Source organism: Metopolophium dirhodum, chromosome 7, assembly GCF_019925205.1.
Source record: "Metopolophium dirhodum isolate CAU chromosome 7, ASM1992520v1, whole genome shotgun sequence".
Taxonomy (NCBI): domain Eukaryota; kingdom Metazoa; phylum Arthropoda; class Insecta; order Hemiptera; family Aphididae; genus Metopolophium; species Metopolophium dirhodum.
In genome coordinates, this window is record NC_083566.1 from 33723706 (window position 1) to 33732342 (window position 8637).

General features: G+C 34.5%; 1 pseudogene; it reads right to left on the reverse strand.

Moving 5' to 3' along the window:
- Nucleotides 1-47: 47 nt before the first annotated feature.
- On the reverse strand, nt 48-1008 carry LOC132949179 (uncharacterized; annotated as a pseudogene).
- Between the last annotated feature and the right edge of the window lie 7629 nt (nt 1009-8637).

Genomic DNA, 8637 nt, shown 5'->3' on the forward strand with positions numbered 1-8637 from the left:
TTATATTATTTTTTTTAAAAGGTTTTATACTTATATAAAATTTATTTTTAATTTAAACATAAATACTTTACCGTTATTTCAGATTTTAACTCCTGATTTAAAGCTTTGCAAACATCTTGCACACATCTGGAAACAGTTTGAACGGAAAACTTAAAAAAATATGATAAGCTCTTGAAGCTGTCTCCCGAGGCTAAAAATCTTAGGGTAACGGCCAGCCTTTCTTGCACAGGAATACACTTCCTCATATTTGTATCCATTTTTGATATTATCGGCCCAATTTTTTGAAGAAGGTATTCAAAATCTGTGGCAGACATCCTACAAAAGTTTTGGAATTTATTTGACGGTCCTTGTCTCAAATCCTCTAACAAGTTTGTGGCATTGTATCTAAAATATAATTGTATTTGAATTATTCTTATTTACTATCGAAAAAATAACTATAAGTTAAAGCACTCGCTTATAATGTATAATATGTAATTATTTAATATTATAAATACTTAGTTATTTAAAGTTAAAAAAATGTGCTTTTATAAAAGTTCTAAAATTATCTTCATAAATAAATAATATATTATATTAAATTAAAAAACTAAACACTGATATAAATAAATAAAATAGGTGCTTATTTACTTATATTTAAATATTAAAAAAAATATTTGAATAAAAAAAACTTAAAATTAATTATTATTTTACTTTAGTTTTACCTAGTACGGCTTTTGTATATTTCATGCATCCAGTATCTTCTTTCCTTGGATTTTCTTTTTTCTTTTTTCTTTTTTCTTTAATTTTTCTTTTAAATACTCGCCACTTAACATGACAAAATACGCTGCTGCGCAAGCAGCAACTTGCGTCTTGTCTAGAGCACTAGTCATTTTGAACTGAGAAATTTGGCGGCTTAATTTTGGGCTTAAAAAAAAGGGAGGGAGCTCTGATCGGCTCGGATAAGCTCGTGGCTCGCCAAGTCACGCGCCGTGGGAATGCTGTAGAAATTGTAGGCTCGTGATATGCCGAGCACATAATATGTAGGCTCGGTACAAAAACCGCGCTGCGCGAAGTTCGCCGAGCCACGCGCCGTGGGAACCCGCCTTAAGACGCAGACAACACATGCGGGTACGTCCTCTTAAGGTAGATAAAGTAGATACTTTAAGAGGACGTGTCACGGAAAAAAATCACTTGAAAAATTCCTTTAAAAACATGTTTGCGCGTTCCAATAATATGGGTTACTGAGTGGTTTGATCATAAAAGTCCTAAAAATAACTTTTGAAAAATTAAAAAAAGTGTATTATTTTCATGATATATTTCATGATGTTTTAAAGATATCAAAAATCGGGCTTCTTACGGAACCAGATAAAAATCTCCTCTACAATTTTGTTCATCGGTGTTTTTACAATAAAACCACTCGGTAACCCATATTCTTGGAACGCGCAAAGTATGTTTTATAAGAAAACCGCAGAAAATTACGCTCGTCAAATGCTGCCACCCGTAAGCAGTGGCAGCGTTCGATACTAGGTTCATACCATCACCCCGCGCGCGATAACGGCAGTAGTATATTATGTTGTATAATTTAATATTTACGACTTTTATGGTTTCCAATCTCTTATTATAATTTTAAATAAACCATACAAGTCGTAAATATTAAATAATACAACATTTGTGTCAAAATATCATTAATAAGGTTAAAATAATGATATAACATAATATTAATAAATTAGATAATTTTTATCGCAGTGGAATTCCCCGATTATTATTCTGATACCAGAATTGTTACGACTTACGATACGATAAGTGAATCAGTCGTGTAATCGCCTTGCGTGCGTACGAGTCGCATATATTTTTACATATTAGATTCTAATATATAAAAATCTCATGTCACGGTGTAAGTGGACGAACTCCTCCTTAACGGCTTGATTGATTCGGATAAAATTTTTTTTGCAGTACATTTGGTAGGTACGAGAATAGGTTGTAAAATATTTTTCACCCTCCTAGCCCCACCCGGGGAGTTGCTCAAAAGGGGATTTTGAGATTCGCTGTGTTAATGTAAATACTCTGCAAAATCACAATGTGATATTAGCAATGTAAATTTATAACAAAAAAAAATCACGATTTTAATTGAAAATGTTGACGATTGAAATGACGAAAAGTTTTTACAAAATCCTTCGTATCGTATGATAAAATTTGGTTTTCTTAATCATGTATGAACATAAAATGTAATATGTACGAGACACGAGTCAATGGAAGGGGTCCGGACCCCATGGACTGTTCAATTTGGGCGGTGAAGGGTAGAAGGTACCGACTACCGAGGCAATTGCGATCCGGCACCCCGTCATCCGACCATCATATAGTTTCCAGTCCTCTATATATTAGTCTGTGAGGGAAAGCCGCAGCTGATAAGAAGTGGTTAATGATAAGAAGAGCTTACTGATAAGAAAGCGTTTTTACTGTTAATTATGAGGTCAGATGAACTCATGGGGGAATGGCAGACCAGATATGAGACATCTGCTAAGGGCAGCTGGACCCAGTTCGTGATGCCCTCAGTACGTGCGAGGTACAGTCTCCCGTTGGTCCTGGACCACTACACCGTCCAGTTCCTCACAGACCACGGGGACTTCCATGCTAAGCTACATAATTTCAAGCTCGTCGACGACCCAATCTGCGCATGCGACAGGATGCCAGAGACGGTCAAACACGTATTAAGACATTGCCCGAGGACGAGACTGGCAAGAATCAAACTTAAAAAAGTCTTCGAAGAGGAAGGCGTACCTTGCAGGTCACCTTCAGAAGGGGCATTCCTTACATCGAAGAGTACATACGAGGCTCTAAACGTGTTCGCAAGAGAAGCGCTCACACAAAGAAGCGACCGATAACAATAAAGTAACATCAGAACACAAGACTTAATTTGGTCAGGACGCCGCCACCATCACTGACGAAAGGCACAGACTAGGGGTGCCTCGAATGAGCACGAATGGCGTAAGCGGCAGAAACAGGGGGCACGCTCGAGCGCGTCCTGGCCCGGGTCGCGCTCATACGTCTGGGACGGACAGTTTGGCCCTGCTGCGGGGGCCGTGCAGAATTCCGCATCAGTATTCTCTGCCTGTCGTACGAGCCGACTAAAAGGGATCAGGCCAGGCGGTGCCGGCACCTGGGGCGCGGACGCACCAAAACTTTCGGGGACTAGGGCGTTGCGAGGTTCTGATTGCGACCTCGAGAAGAGCGCGTCGGTTAGGTTAGTAAAGTATGACTTTAAGCCACTGAACATTAAAATAATTCGATCAATAGCAGGTGATAATGATAGCCATTTTGTTTTTGTATGTGCTAAAATATCCCCATACTGAACATTTGTGAATTCACAAAATTCTTTTAATTTTTCCACGCGAACAGTGTAAATATGAAAATAACCAAAAATTGTAACTGTTATGGCTTCAACGTTTATAGGTAAACTATCCGAGGCGCATTGTATAGCGTTACGTAATATGTGGTCACAGCAGGCTAATCCAAGTATTTTTTTTATTTAATTCTGTTGGAATTATAAACAAAACATTCTATATAATGTAGTGTATAAGTAATATATTCACACTGTAGTTCAGCAGACACTGACTATACATTTTTATAATACTACAGCATACATTATGTCTATTGTGTAGTGTAGCCGGGTATACATATAGTTAGTCGTTGATTTATATTAAGCCTCGTAACACTATTGTACATCGTATCATTATACTTATTACTATCTATATCTATACTATTATATAAAGAGGAGTTGTTAGTTACCGTTGTTGAAGGTAATCTCTGGAACTACTGAACCGATTTCGAAAATTCTATTATTTTACCCCTCCCCCCCCCCCCCCATCAGTAATCTTGTCTACTCCGCTGGTTTAGCTCATTACTTGTTAACTACATTCTTTATTATTTATTAAAAAATTAGGATATTAACATAGCCCATAGGTGCTTAGCCTCAAAAACTATACTCACCTATTGAACAAAATAATTTCATTTGGTTTTTATTATTTGCACATTGCAACAATAATTCTCTTTTTTTTCTTGGTGGTTTGTCGAGCCGGATTTATATTTGCGTTTATTATTCATTATATTTTGTCGATCTTATTATTCTTAATTTTCACAAAATATCACAAACGTAAAACAAGGTTTCAACCACAAGACCCACAGCCAACGCGCACGATGAAAACTGTCGACTAATATTTTCAAATGGATACGATAATCTATAACAAAAATACAATTATTATACAAGAGGTCATGTTATACATACATTGTATTAAATATTATATAGTTATTAAATACAGTTAAATACCCAATCATTTCCGACAAATTTGTTCTTCGTATTGGCGTATCGCCCTTATCGGGATAGGACGTACAGTGTTCGCAATCTGTCGGATATTTTGGTCTTCGATTAACGATAACAATTTAAAACACTATGTTGAAGATCCGTAAGCAAATTGTTGACCTATTATATCGTTAAAAATAATCAGACATTCAGACCCCATTTCTAAAAATGCATAACACAAGTACAGAAAGTTCATTTTTTTAAATTTGAAGACAAAGTTGGTTACTATATGGCAGTGTTTCTCAGCCGGTGTGTCGCTGAGCAAGTCCAAATGTGTCGCGCGAAGTACTAAAATTAAATGACAAAATGTCTAAACATTATTAACACTATTAATTATTTTCAAAAATTCATAGGTATTTGATATAATTTCCATGATGAATAAAAATAGATTATCAGCTATCGTCGTAAAATAAATTTTCTTATTATCGTTGGGTTATTATTACTATCGTAATTTTGAATGATTAATCGCGTTCGAATCGCCTATATTGTGTAATCCTCTTAATTGATAAATGTTGGTTTTTCGATATTTTCGTTTATTTTTAAACAGTGAATACGTATAGAATATTTATCCTGAAAACAATGGATTAAATCCAAATTTTATGTTTTCTTAAACACTCATTATTAACACAATAACGGTTACACTCGTGACAAAAAAATTTTTTACATGTAAAGTTTTGTATGTGATATTTTTCGTTACACAGCCTACACTTTTGCCCCGGTCCATTTTTACAGACGTGCTTCTTTTTATTGTTATACCCCGTATCGCATAACTCGCAGTAGTATACACGTTCTCTTTGTTGGCGTGCATATTGACGATGTCACCATCAGTGAAATTTGTAATTTTTTTAATATTTTCAATCATATTTTGTAATGCTTCCTCCAATAACGTATTTAAACTAACTATATCTAAATCCCCCGACATAGGTTTTAATGTGATATTATAATCAATCATATAAGCATTATACTTTTTTATAAATTTAGTTTTCTTATTGTTAATTTTCAACAAGTCAGACTCTAAGATGAGCGTTTCAACGTTGTATGCTAGTGTTGCATTTTTTGTTCCGGCCGTTGTGTCCATGTGTATACGCTTACCTAAAAAAAATATGCACTCATATAAAAATATACACTAATATAAAAATACTAAATAAATACTTTGATTAGAAGGTCCAGCTGGTATATTCTCAACGAAAATATCGGGGGCTACTTCAATCATATTCTTATGCTTACCTAGAAAAAAAAATGTTGTTATATAAATATAAATATAAATAGTTTATCATACTTTTTTCGAAATTATCCATCACTTTAGTGCAATATTCGTCGTCGTCTTCAAACATTATATCATCTAATAAAAAAAAAATTAATTTTTGACACTACATATAGGTAATTTTCGTACTTGTTTCATTATTTTCGACATTAGCGCACAATTCGTCGTCTTCAAACGTTACATTTAGGAAAATAATAATAATATTAATAAAATATACACCACGAACACTACTACGTAAATGTTTACAAATAATTGTCTAAGCTCCTTAAAAATGATGCAGGGTGAACAACTACGTATTACCTAAGCTCCTTAAAAATGATACAGAGTGAAAACTACGTTTTGCCTAAACACAACTCCTTAAAAATGATCAAAGGGGTACAATATATTTTTAAATTATAGCCATGTACTTACCATGATTTTTTTTCATATGTTTTCGTAGATAACCATGCATATTTTTCGTGTGTCTTTTAAGACTATCATTTCGAACAAATAAAACACCACAAACCGAACATTTGAATTTTTTTTTTTCATGACTCTTTAAATGCCTAGTTAAATTATCTTTCTGAGAGAAAACGGATAAACACTCGTTGCATTTAAACATTGCTAAACATATAACGTCTGAATGGTAGTTTACAAGTTGGCAGACTGACTTGTCCTGAGTCTCTAGTGATTATTATTATAAAAAAGACTCTCTTACCCTGGAAGGGGTAAACATCCCTGGTAGGGGTTGACACATGTAATCAAATGACCGTATCGTCCTTGGTCTGCACTGAGTATTACAAAAGACTCCGGGTAGAGGGTGTTTACCGATTCTACTCACTTGTCTGATGCGATCATTTTTTAAGACGAACAATATTATGTGGGTCAGTACGACTGTAACACGTTATACGGTTGTGTGTTAAAATGTTTGGTTTGGGTGGTTGAGGTCATTCAGCGGTGACCTTACATGTTAGGGACAAATGTATGTGTGTGTATGTTTTTGTTTGCGTTATATTATCATACACGTATCACATTACACACGAATATATTTTTTAAATAATTTCTTTCTGACGTATTACGTACACATATAAATTGTAAATAATTATTAATAGATTATGATAACTGCTCACAGCAATCTGATAACTGATAACGCGTGATAGGGTTGTGCAATGTGGTCTGCCGGGGTGGTGGGGGGTGCCGGAGGTGGACAGCCGAACACTATACACGAATATTTTTTAAATAATTACTTTCTGACGTACACATATTAATTATATTATAATTGTAATTGTAACTATAAAATAATTAATTAAGATTCTTGTTTTTAGCAATGTTAAGGTGAATGACGACATTTGGTGAATGTTGACATTCACCGGTGAAAGTTGACATTCACTGCTGTTTTTGGTGAATGTCAACATTTTGAATGAATATTAAAAATTTGCCAACAGTCACCGGTGAATGTCAACATTCGCAACGATTATCGGTGAGTGTTGACATTCACAATTGAAGTTTGGTGAATGTTAGACATTTTTAGTTAGAATTGGAGTATAGACGTTATCGTTTCATACGTTAAGATAGTAAATGTTTATAGATATGATATTGTTCACACAATATTTAATCGAACGGTGTTTAATGATCTATATAATATTATCATAGACATTTAGGTATTTAACGTTACGGTATGTGTCTGTCTGCCTGTACCCACTACCTATCTCTCTCTCTCACACACACTAAGCTTTTGCTTAATCGCATAATTGGCGATACGTCAGTCATCGTACCTAATTTAGTAGTGATGAAAAATACGTTTATATCGACCAGTGTCGACGTATTTCATTTACCTTGCTTACACGAACGAAAAGGTAGACTGTTGTGACTGATTGAATTTGTGATACGTTCGAGATATCTACTAATTGTTCACGTGTATAATGGAGAACATACGAGAAGTTTTTTACGAAAAATTTAACGCTATATTAAGTACAAAAAGAGAAGACAACAATTTTTATTTGAGTACTGAAAAATATAACAAATGTGTTGAAGACGTTCTCAAGTTTAAGGGGAAAGTCTAACCTAACTGATGGTTAATTAATTTGTAAAAATTATTTTATCACTAGGTATTCATCTTTTTTTACAACATATTAACATTCACCAAAAACAAATGGTGCATGTCAACATTCACCAGTGAATGTCTACATCTAAGAAGAAATTGACATTCACCAGAAATTTCGGTGAATGTGACATTCACCGGTGAATGTCGACATTCACCAAATGTCGTCATTCACCTTAACAGCAACACAATATTGTTTGTTTGTTTGTGGAAGGGAACTCCTGGTGAATTAAAATTGTTACCATTATATATTTAAGATTTATTTTTGATGGGGGTCATCTAGACCTCCACGCGCTTGTTTAAGAGTTAAATTTAAAATATTTTTATTTGGTGAATATTTTATTTTGCAAAAAATAAATATAGACCCGAGTGGGGCATTCCAACACAAACACAGACAGGGGGGCACAGGGAAAATCCGTTATATAATGATATAACATATTAATAAATTAGATTATTACTATCGTAGTAGAATTCCCCTAATTGTTTCGATACGATAAGTGAGTCAGTCGTGTAATCACCTTGCGTGCGTTACGAGTCGCATATATTTTTACATATTAGATTCTAATATACAAAAATATCGTGTCACGGTGTTAGTGTACGAACTCCTCCGTAACGGCTCGACCGATTCAGATAAAATTTTTTTTGTACATTTGGTAGGTACGAGAAAGGTTGTTAAGTATTTTTCGCTCTCTTAGCCCCACTCGGGGAGTTGCTCAAATGGGGATTTTGAGATTTGCTGTGTTAATGTAAATACTGTACAAAATCACAATGTGATACTGCATTGTAAATTTATAACCAAAAAAAATCACGATTTTAGTTGAAAATCGTATCGTATGATAAAATTAGGTTTTCATAATCATGTATAAACACAAAATTTAACATGTACAAGACATGAGTCAATGGGAGGGGTCTGGACCCCAGGGTCTGTTAAATTTGGCCAGTAAAGGGTAGAATAGGTAC